This window comes from Entelurus aequoreus, linkage group LG09 (assembly GCF_033978785.1).
Source record: "Entelurus aequoreus isolate RoL-2023_Sb linkage group LG09, RoL_Eaeq_v1.1, whole genome shotgun sequence".
Taxonomy (NCBI): Eukaryota; Metazoa; Chordata; class Actinopteri; order Syngnathiformes; family Syngnathidae; genus Entelurus; species Entelurus aequoreus.
In genome coordinates, this window is record NC_084739.1 from 33,095,861 (window position 1) to 33,113,006 (window position 17,146).

Consider the following 17,146-nt stretch of genomic DNA (forward strand, 5'->3'; position numbering starts at 1 on the left):
TGACACAATTTTTAAACTTTTATTGAGCAAGCTATACTAACACAGCTGAACATATCTCGTTCCTTCCACACGCACGTCTCCTCACTTCTCATTTACGCAACTCAAGAAGACAACATCTATTTCAGCAGGTCGTTACACTATATTCTTTAAACACAGCAACATGTGTACCACAAATTAAGCACACGGCTTTACCTTTACTTGGCAGTCCATGTCTTTTTTAAAACACGCCATTCGTCATCAACTTTTCTCTTTTTTAGCGTCTCGGGGATAACCGGGCATGTCGCTGTGCGCCTTCCCTCACAGGACATACGCACATATAACACTTTTCAAAATAAAAGCAGCACAGTTGTATTGCACGCACGACAAAGATGTTTTTTAAAATTTATTTTGTATTTGTGATTGCCGCTGCGCGCACGAGCATACGTCCACACGGAAGTAATACAAATAACGCTTTTCAAAACAAAAGCAGCACCGTTGTATTGCACACTCGAAATAGATACTTTTTAAAATGTATTTTGTAATTTATAATTGGCCTTACGCGGGCCGGACAGGGACGTACAAAGGGCCGGATGCGGCCCGCGGGCCGCAGAATGCCCAGGTCTGCCATACAGGTCTGATTGGTGGATTGCTGCAGAGATGGTTGTCCTTTTGGAGTGTTCTCTTCTCTCTAATTCTGACACAGTGACCTTCAGGTTTTTGGTCACCTACCTGAATAGACTAAAATTTGTCACTAATTCTGTTCATAACTTTTATGGACAGAATTTCTAGGTGCAGTCAGGGCGTTGAGGGGATCCGGTTTGGTGGATGTAGGATTAGGTCTCTGCTTTTTGCAGATGATGTGGTCCTGATGGCTTCATCTGGCCAGGATCTTCAGCTCTTACTGGATCGGTTCTCAGCCTAGTGTGAAGCGATTGGCATTAATACCTCCAAGTCTGACTCCGTGGTTCTTGCCCGGAAAAGGATGGAGTGCCGGGTTGGGGAGGAGATGGCACAGTGATGCGGACGCTGAAGAAGGTGAAGAAGGAGCTGAGCCAGAAGGCAAAGCTCTCAATTTACCGGTCGATTTACATTCCCATTCTCACCTATGGTCATGAGCTTTGGGTTATGACCAAAAGTACAAGATCACTGTTACAAGAGGCCAAAATGAGTTTCCTACATCGGGTGGCGGGGCTCTCCCTCAGAGATGGGGTGAGAAGCTCTGTCGTTTGGTAGGAGCTCAAAGGAGCCAGATGAGGTGGTTCGGGCATCTGGTCAGAATTCCCCCTGGACGCCTCCCTGGGGAGGTGTTTAGGGCGCGTCAGACCGGTGGGAGGCCACGGGGAAGACCCAGGACACGTTGGGAAGACTATGTCTTCTGGCTTGCCTGGGAACGCCTCAGGATCCCCCGGGAGGAGCTGGACGTAGTGGCTGGGGAGATGGAAGTCTGGGCTTCCCTGCTTAGGCTGCTGCCCTTGCAACCTGACCTCGAATAAGCGGAAAAAGATGGGTGGATGGATGGATGGATGGCTTCCCATCCAACTTGATGGACCTTGAGAGGAGAGTAATGGGCAAAACTGCCCAAAAATAGGTGTGTCAAGCTTGTGGCATCGTACTCAATAAGACTTAAGGCTGTAGTTGTTGCCAAAAGTGCATCAACAAAGTATTGAGTGAAGTGAAGTGAATTATATTTATATAGCGCTTTTCTCTAGTGGCTCAAAGCGCTTTTACATAGTGAAACCCAATATCTAAGTTACATTTAAACCAGTGTGGGTGGCACTGGGAGCAGGTGGGTAAAGTGTCCTGCCCAAGGACACAACGGCAGTGACTAGGATGGAGGAAGCGGGGATCAAACCTGTAACCCTCAAGTTGCCGGCACGGCCACTCTACCAACCGAGCTATACCGCCCAGTATACAAACCCAGTTTCCATATGAGTTGGGAAATTGTGTTAGCTGTAAATATAAACGGAATGCAATGATTTGCAAATCATTTTCAACCCATATTCAGTTGAATATTCTACAAGGACAACATATTTGATGTTCAAACTGATAAAAAAATGTTTTTTTGCAAATAATCATTAACTTTAGAATTTGATGCCAGCAGCATGTGAAAAAGAAGTTGGGAAAGGTGGCAATAAATACTGATAAAGTTGAGGAATGCTCATCAAACACTTATTTGGAACATCCCACAGGTGAACAGGCAAATTGGGAACAGGTGGGTGCCATGATTGGGTATAAAAGTAGATTCTATGAAATGCTCAGTCATTCACAAACAAGGATGGGGCGAGGGTCACCACTTTGTCAACAAATGCGTGAGCAAATTGTTGAAAAGTTTAAGAAAAACCTTTCTCAACCAGCTATTGCAAGGATTTCACCATTTACGGTCTGTAATATCATCAAAGGATTCAGAGAATCTGGAGAAATCACTGCACGTAAGCAGCTAAGCCTGTGACCTTCGATCCCTCAGGCTGTACTGCATCAACAAGCGACATCAGTGTGTAAAGGATATCACCAAATGGGCTCAGGAACACTTCAGAAACCCACTGTCAGTAACTACAGTTGGTCGCTACATCTGTAAGTGCAAGTTAAAACTCTCCTATGCAAGGCGAAAACTGTTTATCAACAACACCCAGAAACGCCGTCGGCTTTGCTGGGCCTGAGCTCATCTAAGATGGACTGATACAAAGTGGAAAAGTGTTCTGTGGTCTGACGAGTCCACATTTCAAATTGTTTTTGGAAACTGTGGACGTTGTGTCCGCCGGACCAAAGAGAAAAAGAACCATCTGGATTGTTATAGGCGCAAAGTTGAAAAGCCAGCATCGGTGATGGTATGGGGGTGTATTAGTGCCCAAGACATGGGTAACTTACACATCTCTGAAGGCGCCATTAATGCTGAAAGGTACATACAGGTTTTGGAACAACATATGTTGCCATCCAAGCAACGTTACCATGGACGCCCCCTGCTTATTTCAGCAAGACAATGCCAAGCCACGTGTTACATCAACGTGGCTTCATAGTAAAAGAGTGCGGGTACTAGACTGGCCTGCCTGTAGTCCAGACCTGTCTCCCATTGAAAATGTGTGGCGCATTATGAAGCCTAAAATACGACAACGGAGACCCCCGGACTGTTGAACAACTTAAAGGCCTACTGAAACCCACTACTACCGACCACGCAGTCTGATAGTTTATATATCAATGATGAAATCTTAACATTGCAACACATGCCAATACGGCCGGGTTAACTTATAAAGTGCAATTTTAAATTTCCTGAGAAACTTCCGGTTGAAAACGTCTATGTATGATGACGTATGCGCGTGACGTCAATGGTTGAAACGGAAGTTTTCGGACACATTGTATCCAATACAAAAAGCTCTGTTTTCATCGCAAAATTCCACAGTATTCTGGACATCTGTGTTGGTGAATCTTTTGCAATTTGTTTAATGAACAATGAAGACTGCAAAGAAGAAAGCTGTAGGTGGGATCGGTGTATTAGCGGCTGGCTGCAGCAACACAACCAGGAGGACTTTGACTTGGATAGCAGACGCACTATCCGACGCTAGCCGCCGACCGCATCGATGATCGGGTGAAGTCCTTCGTCGCTCCGTCGATCGCTGGAACGCAGGTGAGCACGGGTGTTGATGAGCAGATGAGGGCTGGCTGGCGTAGGTGGATAGCTAATGTTTTTAGCATAGCTCTGTGAGGTCCCGTAGCTAAGTTAGCTTCAATGGCGTCGTTAGCAACAGCATTGTTAAGCTTCGCCAGGCTGGAAAGCATTAACCGTGTAGTTACAGGTCCATGGTTTAATAGTATTGTTGATTTTCTGTCTATCCTTCCAGTTAGGGGTTTATTTCTTTTGTTTCTATCTGCAGTTAAGCCCGATGCTATCACGGTAGCTCTGTAGCTAAAGTGCTTCACCGATGTATTGTCGTGGAGATAAACGTCACTGTGAATGTCCATTTCGCATTCTCGACTCTCATTTTCAAGAGGATATAGTATCCGAGGTGGTTTAAAATACAAATCCGTGATCCACAATAGAAAAAGGAGAAAGTGTGGAATCCAATGAGCCAGCTTGTACCTAAGTTACGGTCAGAGTGAAAAAAGATATGTCCTGCACTCCACTCTAGTCCTTCACTCTTACGTTCCTCATCCACAAATCTTTCATCCTCGCTCAAATTAATGGGGTAATCGTCGCTTTCTCGGTCCGAATCGCTCTCGCTGCTGGTGTAAACAATGGGGAAATGTGAGGAGCCTTTCAACCTGTGACGTCATGCTACTTCCGGTTCAGGCAAGGCTTTTTTTATCAGCGACCAAATGTTGCGAACTTTATCGTCGTTGTTCTCTACTAAATCCCTTCAGCAAAAATATGGCAATATCGCGAAATGATCAAGTATGACACATAGAATGGATCTGCTATCCCCGTTTGAATAAAACAATTTCATTTCAGTAGGCCTTTAAGCTGTACATCAAGCAAGAATGGGAAAGAATTCCACCTGAGAAGCTTAAAAAATGTGTCTCCTCAGTTCCCAAATGTTTACTGAGTGTTGTTAAAAGGAAAGGCCATGTAACACAGTGATGAACATGCCCTTTCCCAACTACTTTGGCACGTGTTGCAGCCATGAAATTCTAAGTTAATTATTATTTGCAAAAAAAAAAAAAAGTTTATGAGTTTGAACATCAAATATGTTGTCTTTGTAGTGCATTCAATTGAATATGGGTTGAAAAGTGTTTGCAAAACATTGTATTCCATTTATATTTACATCTAACACGATTTCCCAACTCATATGGAAACGGGGTTTGTATATTGAGCAAATGATGTACAGTATGTGTTTTTTAATTTTTTTTATTTTTAATACATTTGCAACTCAAATTATCTTTATGGGGTATTGTGTGTATAACTTTGAAGACAAAATGGATTATTCCTTTTTAAAATAAGGCTGTAACATAGCAAAATGCAGAAAAAGTGAATTGCTGTGACTGCTTTCTGGATGCTCTAACTTGTTATTTTTAAAAGCTTAATATTGTAAATATATTTTGTGAATGCTTTGATTCTCTTCTTGCTATGCAAAGTAAGGCAATTACCATCATGTATAAGCTTCCAAGCTGGAAGGATGGCATGTTTTGTAGTATCGCTACTTAAGACTACTTTACTCTCATGGGGTTATCTTAAAATACTGATACTAACCTTTTTTTAAAAAAAAAAGCAAAGCTCAGCACAAGGCACACAGTCAATTAGGTCAGATAGCGAATGTATGCAAGCGGTCAAAGCCATTTTGTTAATGAAGAAAGGAGTTATCTTTGTCATTATACCATCGCTCTGTGCCCTGATCTGCTGTCAGACAAAGAGCCATTGTTAGTTACTTGGCAGGCTAATGAGCGCTCTAATTGGCTGATTGGTTTTGTTTGCTCTTACCAGAACAGATTTAATTCTACAGAGTGAGTCTTGCCTTTATAAGCAGTCAGTCACGTTTATCAACACTGATTTATTAGGAGGCAATATTGGATGTGGTGGCACTACTGGCCCATTACCATCCACCATGGGTGTTCTACACTGAACAAAAATATAAACACAACACTTTTGTTTTTGCTCCCATTTTTCATGAGTTGTACTCTGAAACTCTTACTATATACGCAAAATACCTATTCCTCTCAAATATTATTCACAAATATGTCTAAATCTGTGTTAGTGAGCCTTTCTTTGCCAAGATAATCCATCCCACCTCACAGGTGTGGCTTATCAAGATGTTGGTTAAACAGCATGATTATTGCACAGGTGTGCCGTAGGCTGCTCACGATAAAAGGCCTCTCTGAAATGTGCAGTTTTATCACACAGCACAATGCCACAGACGTCGCATGTTTTGAGGGAGCGTCCAGTTGGCGTGCTGACTGACTGCAGGAATGTCCACCAGAGCTGTTGCCCGTGAAATGAATGTCCATTTTTCTACCATGAGTCGTCTCTAAAGGCGTTTCAGAGAATTTGGCAGTACATACAACCGGCCTCACAACCACAGACCATGTGTAACCACACCAGCCCAGGACCTCCACATCCAGCAGATACACCTCCATGATCGTCTGAGACCAGCCACCCGGTCAGCTGCTGCAACAATTGTTTTTGCATAAAAAAAGAATTTCCGCACAAACTGTGAGAAACCATATCGGGGAAGCTCATCTGCATGCTCGTCAGCGTCATCGGGTTTCAACCTGACTGCAGTTCGTCGTCGTAACTGACTTGAGTGGGCAAATGGTCACTTTCGATGGCGTATGGCACATTGGGGAGGGGTTCTCTTCACGAATGAATCTCAGTTTTCCCTGTTCATAGCAGATGGTGGACCGTGTGTGTGGCGTTGTGTGGAAGAGCGGTTTGCTGATGTCAACGTTGTGAATCGAGTGGCCCAAGGTGGAGTTATGGTATGGGCAGGCGTTAGTGACGGACAACAAATGCAAGCGCATTTTATTGATGGCATTGTATACACAAAGATACCGTGACGATATCCTGAGGCCCATTGTTGTGCTATTCACCCGAGACCACCACCTCACGTTGCAACATGTCAATGCACGGCCCCATGTTGCAAGGATCTGTACACAATTCCTGGAAGCTGAAAACATCCCAGTTCTTGCATGGCCAGCAGAATCACAGGAGTATGTTTGGGATGCTGTGGATCGGCGTATACGACAACGTGTTCCAGTTCCTGCCAATATCCAGCAACTTTGCACAGCCACTGAAGAGGAGTGGACCAACATTCCCCAGGCCACAACCAACAACCGGATCAACTCTATGCGAAGAAGATGTGTTGCACTGCATGAGGCAAATGGTGGTCACACCAGATACTGACTGCTTTACTTTAGGTATGAAGCAGCACACACACATACGAGTATTAGGCACTACGGTGCAGATATCATTAAAGAATAAATATACGATTGTTTGTTTTTATTGCTACTATTTTTACTGTCCTTTGTTTTCATGAAAAATGATACTTTGTTATTTTCAGCACTGGGCCTGTCCTTGCTTTTCAATGGGCACAAGTTAATTAGTTATTTTTGTTTTTGTAACAGCCTAATGAGCAGCACAGTTGCAGTACAAAAACAATAATTCTGAATCAGTTAGTCATCTTTGTTTGTTAGCACATACCAAAAATATTCTAAGCTAATGGCTAAATAAGTGCCAATGAATAAGCCTTTTAAAGGCCTACTTAAACCCACTACTACCGACCACGCAGTCTGATAGTTTATATATCAATGATGAAATCTTAACATTGCAACACATGCCAATACGGCTGGGTTCACTTATAAAGTGCCAATTTTAAATTTCCCGGGAAACTTCCGGCTGAAAACGTTTCGGTATGATGACGTTTGCGCGTGACGTCAAGGGTTGAAGCGGAAGTATTGGGACACCATTGTATCCCAATACAAACAGCTCTGTTTTCATCGCAAAATTCCACAGTATTCTGGATATCTGTGTTGGTGAATCTTTTGCATTTTGTTCAATTAACAATGGAGACTGCAAAGAAGAAAGCTGTAGGTGGGATAGGTGTATTAGCGGCTGGCTACAGCAACACAACCAGGAGGACTTTGAGTTGGATAGCAGACACGCTATCCGACGCTACAACGCCCGCTGCCGCGCCGCTGTCCTCACCTTGACTTCCTCCGTCTCTGGGCCGCCGACCGCATCGATGATCGGGTGGAATCCTTCGTCGCGCCGTCGATCGCTGGAACGCAGGTGAGCACGGGTCGTGATGAGCAGATGAGGGGTGGCGTAGGTGGAGAGCTAATGTTTTTAGCATAGCTCTGTCGAGGTCCCGTAGCTAAGTTAGCTTCAATGGCATCGTTAGCAACAGCATTGCTAGGCTTCGCCAGGCTGGAAAGCATTAACCGTGTGGTTACAGGTCCAGGGTTTGGTAGTATTGTTGATCTTCTGTCTATCCTTCCAGTCAGGGGCTTATTTCTTTTGTTTCTATCTGCAGTTAAGCCCGATGCTATCACGTTAGCTCCGTAGCTAAAGTGCTTCGCCGATGTATTGTCATGGAGATAAAAGTCACTGTGAATGTCCATTTCGCGTTCTCGACTGTCATTTTCAAGAGGATATAGTATCCGAGGTGGTTTAAAAAACAAATCCGTGATCCACAATAGAAAAAGGAGAAAGTGTGGAATCCAATGAACCCTTGTACCTAAGTTACGGTCAGAGCGAAAAAAGATACGTCCTGCACTGCACTCTAGTCCTTCACTCTCACGTACCTCATCCACGAATCTTTCATCCTGGCTTAAATTAATGGGGTAATCGTCGCTTTCTCGGTCCGAATAGCTCTCGCTGCTGGTGTAAACAATGTGCAAATGTGAGGAGCCTTTCAGCCTGTGACGTCACGCTACTTCCGGTACAGGCAAGGCTTTTTTATCAGCGACCAAAAGTTGCGAACTTTATCGTCGACGTTCTCTACTAAATCCTTTCAGCAAAAATATGGCAATATCGCGAAATTATCAAGTATGACACATAGAATGGATCTGCTATCCCTGTTTAAATAAGACAATTTCATTTCAGTAGGCCTTTAATGTAACTGACCTTATTATTTTTGCTGATCGGACAATAAACTGCAGTTGAATGTGATACGGCGGACGTACGTTAGCTAGCAGGTGCTGCTGTCTATCCAAAGCCAGACACAGCTATGGTGGCTGGGAAGGACCAGAGGGTGGGAGCACATAACACCAGTTTTAAAGTTACTGCATTGACTTTCCGTTCGCTTCAGGGTTGGTTTTTACGTTTTTTACGTTTTTATTGTTAGTTTTTAAATGTCTTAAATGCCTTGCACCTGCTTATCTATCTGACCTGATTTTACTGTATCAACCCTTGCCGATCCTGAGGTCCTTTGACACCAAAGTTTATCTTCACCAAATACCAGAATAAAGACTTACGGTGAGGCTGCATTTAGCCACCATGGCCCCCACCTGTGGAACGACCTGGAGAGCTGCAGAACTGCAGAGAACATTTGAATAAAAAATAAATAAATAAAAGTTTCAAGGCGTACCTTTTTAAATCAGGCTCTTTACTGATCATGGTAAACTCTTCTTATGTTATTTTTTTTTAATCATATTTTTATTTTTATTTGTATTCATTCATACTCCTATTTTCTCAGTTATCCATCCATCTATTTTCTACTGCTTGTCCGTTGGCAGAGACCTATTCACTGTTGTTTTTATTAATTTATTCATGTATTTTTTATATTTTATTTGTTCATATATTTTATAATATATTTCATACTATTTTTTATTTAAATGTATTTTTAAATGACGTTAATTTGACTTATTTTTCAGTGTGGACGCCTTAAAGGCGGCATTTTTCCTCAACCCTTAGGGCCATGTCATGTTTTGTTATTGTTAATAGTGCGGCGTGGAGGTGTGTGAGTGTGTTTTCATTTCTTCTTTCTTCCTTTTTTCCCTTTCTGTAAAGCACTCTATGTTGCCACTTGCCTGTGCATGAAAAATGCTATATAAATAAAGTTTGATTGATTGAAGAGTGAAACAATATCACAAAGTGACTGAGAGACTGTTAAAACTGAAAGAAAATAAGGAGGACTTTAACACATAAAGGATAGACACATGTACTTCTTATACAAATAAGGTAAGAACACAAATGTTTTTTTAGTCAAAAAAAATAATATATAAATGCAATTAAGAAATGATAGAAACATTGTTTTTTACTTGAAACATCCAGGGGACTGAATCTTCACTAACAAGTTTTCTTTATCTATTTTTTGCTGCCAAAAATGAATCCGTCAGTCATTCCCATAATATCAATTCGTTTTTTAGGTAGTTAGAATGATGGACAACTAAGTGTACTTGGAACGCCGCCTTTTCCATGGCCAGACTCGAAATGCCGTCCCTCTTGGTGTGACGTCATCTACAAAGCTGGAGCCCATTTCCCAGCATAGACACTTGTCCAAAAAATGTATTTTAGTATATATATATATATATATATATATATATATATATATATATATATATATATATATATATATATATATATATATATATATATATATATATATATATATATATATATATATATATATATATATATATATATATATATATATATTTTCCTGTCCAGCCACTCAGGCAAATAATTATGTTGATGTAGATGCCCATATCTGCACAGCTGTTTATCTATTTTATGAAGGAATGTATTTAATGATAAAACTGGCATCCAATGTTATTAGAAAGAATGGATTCTGAATCGAACATCGTTTTGAATCTAGAATTCAAATCATTTCCCCCAAGAATGGAATCACATTGAATCATGCGGTGCCCAAAGATTCACAACTCTAATAGACAGTGTGGATAAAAGGCATGTAAAACTGTTATTTTGATCACTTAATTTTGTCGCCCTGGTCCATGATTACTTCAAAACTGACATAGTTAATAAGAAAATAAACCAATATAAAAGAATTGCCATTTCCGGACTTCCCTGCTCTTCCATCTCCTCTTCCATAGACACCATAGCCTGTGTTTCCTCATGCTCTTTCACCATTTCCTCAAACATCTTGAGGAAAACATCAGTAGAAGAGGACACAAAATAGAATACTAGCATCTTTCTTTATTTTTTTTCTCATGGTCTGCTCTTCTTTCTCCGTTTTTCCATAGGCTCTGACTCAGTCTTTCTCCCTTGGACGGTGCTCCTAATTTTCAGGCTCGGGTGTTTTAATTTGTTTCCATCCAAACGCTGACCAAACTTCCTCAAAGTCAGAGTCAGAATCATTAAAATGTTGGCTGCAAATTACACTCCTCTTGCATGGGCAATTTGACTGGAAAGGTCCATACTTTCCTCATATTCCCATTATTTGGAAATGTTTGCAGGCTGACCCCTTCTTTAGTTGTATTGCTACAACCAGCAACTATGCATCTGGCAGCCATATTTAATAAATCCTTCAACTCCAGCATAAAAAAATAACATGATTCAGATGAAGATGCTACCAAAACCTGTACTAAGCAATATGAAGTTGCGCAAGTCTTCTGTAGGTGACGTCTGCAGGCCCCACATTTTGGGGCTTAAAGTGGGCATTCCAAAATGTGCTGAAACTTGTTAGAAAACAAGCCTAAAATCACTATTGTGTCTAGATCAAGGGTGATGGGTCAAATGCAGAGAATAATTTCGCCACACCTAGTGGTTGGTACTTTTAACTTTAACTTTATTTTACCTGTAGACATAATTTGTAGGACCAGTTTTATGAAACAAGTGTTAATGTTGTCAGCAACAACAAAGTAAATTATTCTTGTCATCCTCTAAATAACAAAAACATTTACTAACATTGATTAAAACGCAATAATTGAAAGTCAATGCCTCATCACGGCATGTCTCGACTGCAAGTGTACCTAATGATGTGTCCATTTAGTGTCTAAATGAAAACAGCACACTCAACTTGGGAAATTTAGGGCAACAACAAGAAGAAGAAAAAAACATCTTTATCCATCCTATCACCAGGTTCCATCTCATAACACAAACTAGCGGCAAGTCTTCCACTGGACGTGCCTCCTCATGTCTCCGGAACCTGAAAAAAGCTTGGAGGGGAAATTCACTGTGAAAGCATTCCTCTTATTCCATCGAATAAAAGAAGAAAGGAGCTAAAGCCCTGAAGGATTGCAGGGGGAACTGAAATGTGGAAATGGAATAAAGTGTCAGGATAAACCTGCACCTCACACACTCATTAAAGACGGATATCCGCACACACTTTTATGAACATGGCCGTCGAGTGTGCGTTGGTCTGATGGCAGGAGAAGTGGTGAGAGAGAATTGGATTGTTCCATTGTTCTTTTGATTTGATCAATACGTCAGCAATGTTTTAATCTGTTGCTTACATTTTGATGTAGGATGAGATAGAGTGGATGCCATGACCTCATTCCATTCACTGGGAAAGAAAGAAAGCTGAATTGTCAGATGACAAACATTGACAACCAATCCAAAGCTGCAAGAATGCGTTTGAATGTTTGTCAGCGGTCGTTCTTTTCTGATGTTTTCTTCCCTCCTCAAATTCCCAAGCAGTGATATTTTCCTTGACCTGATCTGATAAACATGACCCACCACGGTCACTCCAAGCCTTAAATTACTTTTTCATTTGAAGAGCTTTTGGCTCCATATGCTGCCGAGATTAACCTTTGACCCCCCCAATATTAGTTTTTATAGTCTTTAGGGTCAGTAGCCCCAATATGTTATGTGTATATATTTCTTTGAATTTTACTCTTTAGCTCAATCAAAGTTTGTCAGTGTAAAAGATACTTTTTTTTTTAAAAACCTGGGGTCTACAAGGGTAGTTTGACAAATTATTGTGTTGTTTTTTCCTGTCCTTCATAGTCCTTCTCGATCTTCTTCACCCTCGCCTTGTCCTCCCTTGCGCAGGCATCTGGTAGGCCTGGTGTGTTTGCACAAATCTTGGTCCTCTGGAATGTCAACACATGGCTTTGTGTAAAGCCTGAGGAGCCCAAATCCACTGCAGATAAGACCCCACCAAACCAAAGACCAAGCGGGGGCTGGGGTTTAGTGGGATGGGCTTGAGAAAGGGTAACATTATTTTTCGGGAGACATGCTTCAAAGGTTGCACAAAAACTTGGTTGTCAAACAGCATAGTGTGTGACGTCACGCAAGGCCTCTGCAAACTTTGTCAGACTTCAGCTCAGTGAGCATCTAAAGCAGGTGTCAAACTCAAGGCCCGGGGGCAGATCTGGCCTACCACATCATTGTATGTGGTCCTCAACATCAATTATTGTGGTCTTCAACATCATGGTTTGCCATTTCAAATAATTTGGCCCATCACATCAATCAATGTGGTCCAGCACCTCATTCAATGTGGTCTTTCACATCATTTTATGTGGCCCGTCATGTCATTAACTGGTGTCTTCCACGCCATTTAATGTTGTCTTCCACATCAATAATGCGGTCTTCCACATCATTTAATGTGGCCTGCTACATCATGTGATGTATGTCTTCCAAGTCATTCAAAGTTGTCCACCACATCATTCTATGTGGTTTACCCCGCATTCAATGTAGTCTTCCACATCATTCAAGGTGGTCCACCTTTTCAATTAATGTGGCCCGTCACGTCAATCAATGTGGTCCAGCACGTCGTTCAATATGGTTTTCCGCATCATTTAATGGGGCCCGTTACATCATTCAATGTGGTCCGCCACATCATTTAATGTGGTCCGTCACGTTATTCAATGTGATCTTCCACGCCATTCAATATAGTCTTCCACATAATTTGATGTGGTCCACCAAATCATTCAATGTGTTCTTCCAGATCATTCAACGTGGTCCGTCACATCATTCAACGTGGTCCGTCACATCATTCAACGTGGTCCGCCACATCATTTAATGTGCTCCATCACGTCATTCAATGTGTCTATGAATGTTCTCATTCATCCAGATCATTGTAATCTCAGGGCATTCAATCGATCGCAACTGGACTGTTTGGTTTGTCTTAGAAAACGTTTCGCCTCTCATCCGAGTAGGCTTCATCAGTTCATGCTCATAGACTTAGATTGGTCAGATCTAGTCTTACATTGGTCAGATCTAGTCTTACATTGGTCAGATCTAGTCTTGCGGCTGGTGCCAATACCTCAGTAGGCTTTATCAGTTCATGCTCATAGACTTAGATTGGTCAGATCTAGTCTTACATTGGTCAGATCTAGTCTTACATTGGTCAGATCTAATCTAGCGGCTGGTGCCAATACCTCAGTAGGCTTCATCCGTTCATGCTCATAGACTTAGATTGGTCAGATCTAGTCTTAGACTTAAATTGGTCAAATCTAGTCCAGCGGCTGGTGCCAAAACCCAAATATTTATACTCCAAAACCAAGAGGGTGTGCCTGGGCAAGGATGGTTTCGCCCTATTGTAGTGAGAAAAACAACTGATGCAAACAAGCAATCCTACTGACAGTCTTTGAAGTTTAATTTCCCCTCATTAGCATTGAGGTATTGTGTGGCAGAACGATCGCTGTGGATCGACTACTGCCAGTCCAAAATAGTCGGAATCCCCCATGTTAGCATTCCATTCAGTTGTAAACAAATGGTACAAATGGCATTCTAACTCCTGTTATTTGTTTGAGGCTAAATTGCAGAGTCTTTTAGGAATGGTTGAAAGGACAGTGTTGTATGTGGGAGACAAGTATTGTCCCTCAGTTCAGGGATGGTTTTTCAACCTTGAAATAGATGGCTTCCCTCACTCCTCTTCCGTACCATCCGCCCTCACTGTCCAGAATCTGTACATTTTTGTTCTCAAAGGAGTGTTGTTTCTCCCTGAGGTGCAGGTAGACAGCTGAGTCTTGGCCTGAAACGCTGTGCCATGCCTCGGCTTAGTGGTTGTTTTGTTTCCCAAATATATGAATCAGTGCATTCATCATTACACTGGATAGCATTCACCAAATTGTTTTTGTGGGTGTGGGGTGTCCGGTCTTTAGGATGCACCAGTCTCTGTCTGAGGGTGTTGCCTGGTTTGAAGTGTACTGGGATGTTGTGTTGGTTAAAAAATGGTCTGAGTTTCTCAGATAGACCTGATACTTATGGAATGACAATATTTTTGAATTAGCACTTGCGAGTGGCGAGTACTTCCTTGCGCTTGAGAGGAAAATAAGTGATTTTGAAGCGGACATGTTTAGTAATCTTGCAACGCATCAATGTTTCATGACAAAAAAACCTAACCATGACATATAGAAAACGCTCTAAAGTGTGTCTTGTCTTTTCCTAATGGGATGCTGAAGCAGATTACGCTCTCTGCAGTATTTGTGACGTACAAATCAAGGCAAGTGGCGGAAATACTTCAATCTGAGGAAGCACCGGGTTAAACACAGGATTTTTCTCATGGCTGAAGAGTGCAGATTTTAGTTAGACGTGCGGCTGCAACTCCTGCATTTGACACCTTTAGCGACTCGGCTGCAGCCAACAACACAGGGGAGGAAATGGCGTTAACATTTGGTGACGATAACAGCGACATCATCATCCTCTACGTCTGCTCCAAGTAAAAAGCCTATTGTATAAGAATACATTATCTTTGCATTTTAACTATCAATAGTTGTCATAATCAGCTCGGTTCCTTGTACTGTACTTTGTAATGTTAATGTAAAGTTTTTGCTTCACTTTCATTTGTACCATATTTTTTCAGACTATAAGGCACACTCAAAATCCTTTCGTTTTCTCAAAAATCGACAGCGCGCCTTATAACCCGGTGCACCTAATGTACGGAATAATTTTGGTTGTGCTTACCGATTCCAAAGCTATTTTATTTGGTACATTGTGTAATGATAAGTGTGACCAGTAGATGGTAGTCACACATAAGAGATACGTGTTGACTGCAAAGATGACGCCAGTAAACAACACCAAAACTTTAAATGTTCCGTTGAGAATATAAAATATCTGTCAAAATGTTTTAGTACGACTTTGGTAAGCTATGAAGTCGCACTGCTTGATGGATTGTCGGAGCATTACGGCTACCGTAGTCAGACGTACTGTGCTTCACCATACAGGTTTTATTTTGGTGTGTGTATTAGGACCGCAAAATGGCACCCATTTGCAGACATATTATCTGGTGTTTTGTTTCGCAATATTATGTAAAACATACTTTTCTTACCTTCAGGTACCTGTTGATGTGTATTTGGGATCTGCGTAAGTCCTGAAATTTTGCGCGCGTCTGCCATTGTAGTCTGTACTGACGCAGTAGTAGATAAGCTTCTTCTTTTTCTCTATCTTCTTGTTATGGGGCATTCATACTCCATTGTCAGAAAGTGACGTGAAGATGGTCTGTAAAACATAATCTATGCAACATTTTGACCAAAGAACCACCATTACATGTTATGTAGACCACAAGGAAGTGTATTCAACTTGGAAAAAAAAATCATGATATGACCCCTTTAATGCGCCTTATAATCCGGTTTGCCCTATGGTCCGTAAAATTTGGTAGTTTAATAATTAAAAAAAAAAAAAAAAAGGTCTATATCTTTACTCCATCCTCTTTTGCTCATTTGTTTTGAACTTAATTGCCTCCATGGAACCCCAGCACATATTTTCCAGAATGAAAAAGAAAGGACTACATGGAGCCAAGTTTTATTTTGTGCAATACTAAGAAAATAACGCTGCATTGTTGTAGATAAGTGTTCTTATGTTATGTTGAAGACATTGGCAAAACAATTGCAAACATGTTAGTATACCAATAATTGGATATTGTTTTAATTTATTTGATGATTGATCGATAAAGAGGGCTAAATATGTTACATTTAAACATTTTAAAGGCCTACTGAAATGAATTTTTTTTATTTAAACGGGAATAGCACATCCATTGTATGTGTCATCCTTGATCATTTCGCGATATTGCCATATTTTTGCTGAAAGGATTTAGTAGAGAAAATCGACGATAAAGTTCGCAACTTTTGCTCGCTGATAAAAAAAGCCTTGCCTGTACCGGAAGTAGCGTGACGTCACAGGAGCTAGTATTCCTCACAATTCCCCATTGTTTACAATGGAGCGAGAGATTCGGACCGACAAAGCGACGATTACCCCATTAATTTGAGCGAGGATGAAAGATTCGTAGATGAGGAACGTTACAGTGAATGACTAGAGAGGCAGTGATGGACGTATCTTTTTTCGCTCTGACCGTAACTTAGGTACAAGCTGGCTCATTGGATTCCACACTCTCTCCTTTTTCTATTGTGGATCACGGATTTGTATTTTAAACCACCTCAGATACTATATCCTCTTGAAAATGAGAGTCGAGCACGCGAAATGGACATTTAAAGTGACTTTTATCTCCACGACAATACATCGGTGACACACTTAGCTACTGAGCTAACGTGATAGCATTGTTCTCAAATGAAGATAGAAACAAAAAAAATAAACCCCTGACTGGAAGGATAGACAGAAGACCAACAATACTATTAAACCATGTACATGTAACTACACGGTTAAAAATTCTCAGCCTGGTAAGGCTTAACAATGCTGTTGCTAACGACGCTAAGGCTAATTTAGCAACTTAGCAACCGGACCTCACAGAACTATGATAAAAACATTAGCACTCCACCTACGCCAGCCAGCCCTCATCTTCCCATCAACAGCCGTGCTCACCTGCGTTCCAGCAATCGACGGCGCGACGAAGGACTTCACCCGTGGGTTTGGCGGCAAGCATCGGCTAGGCGTAGTAAGTAG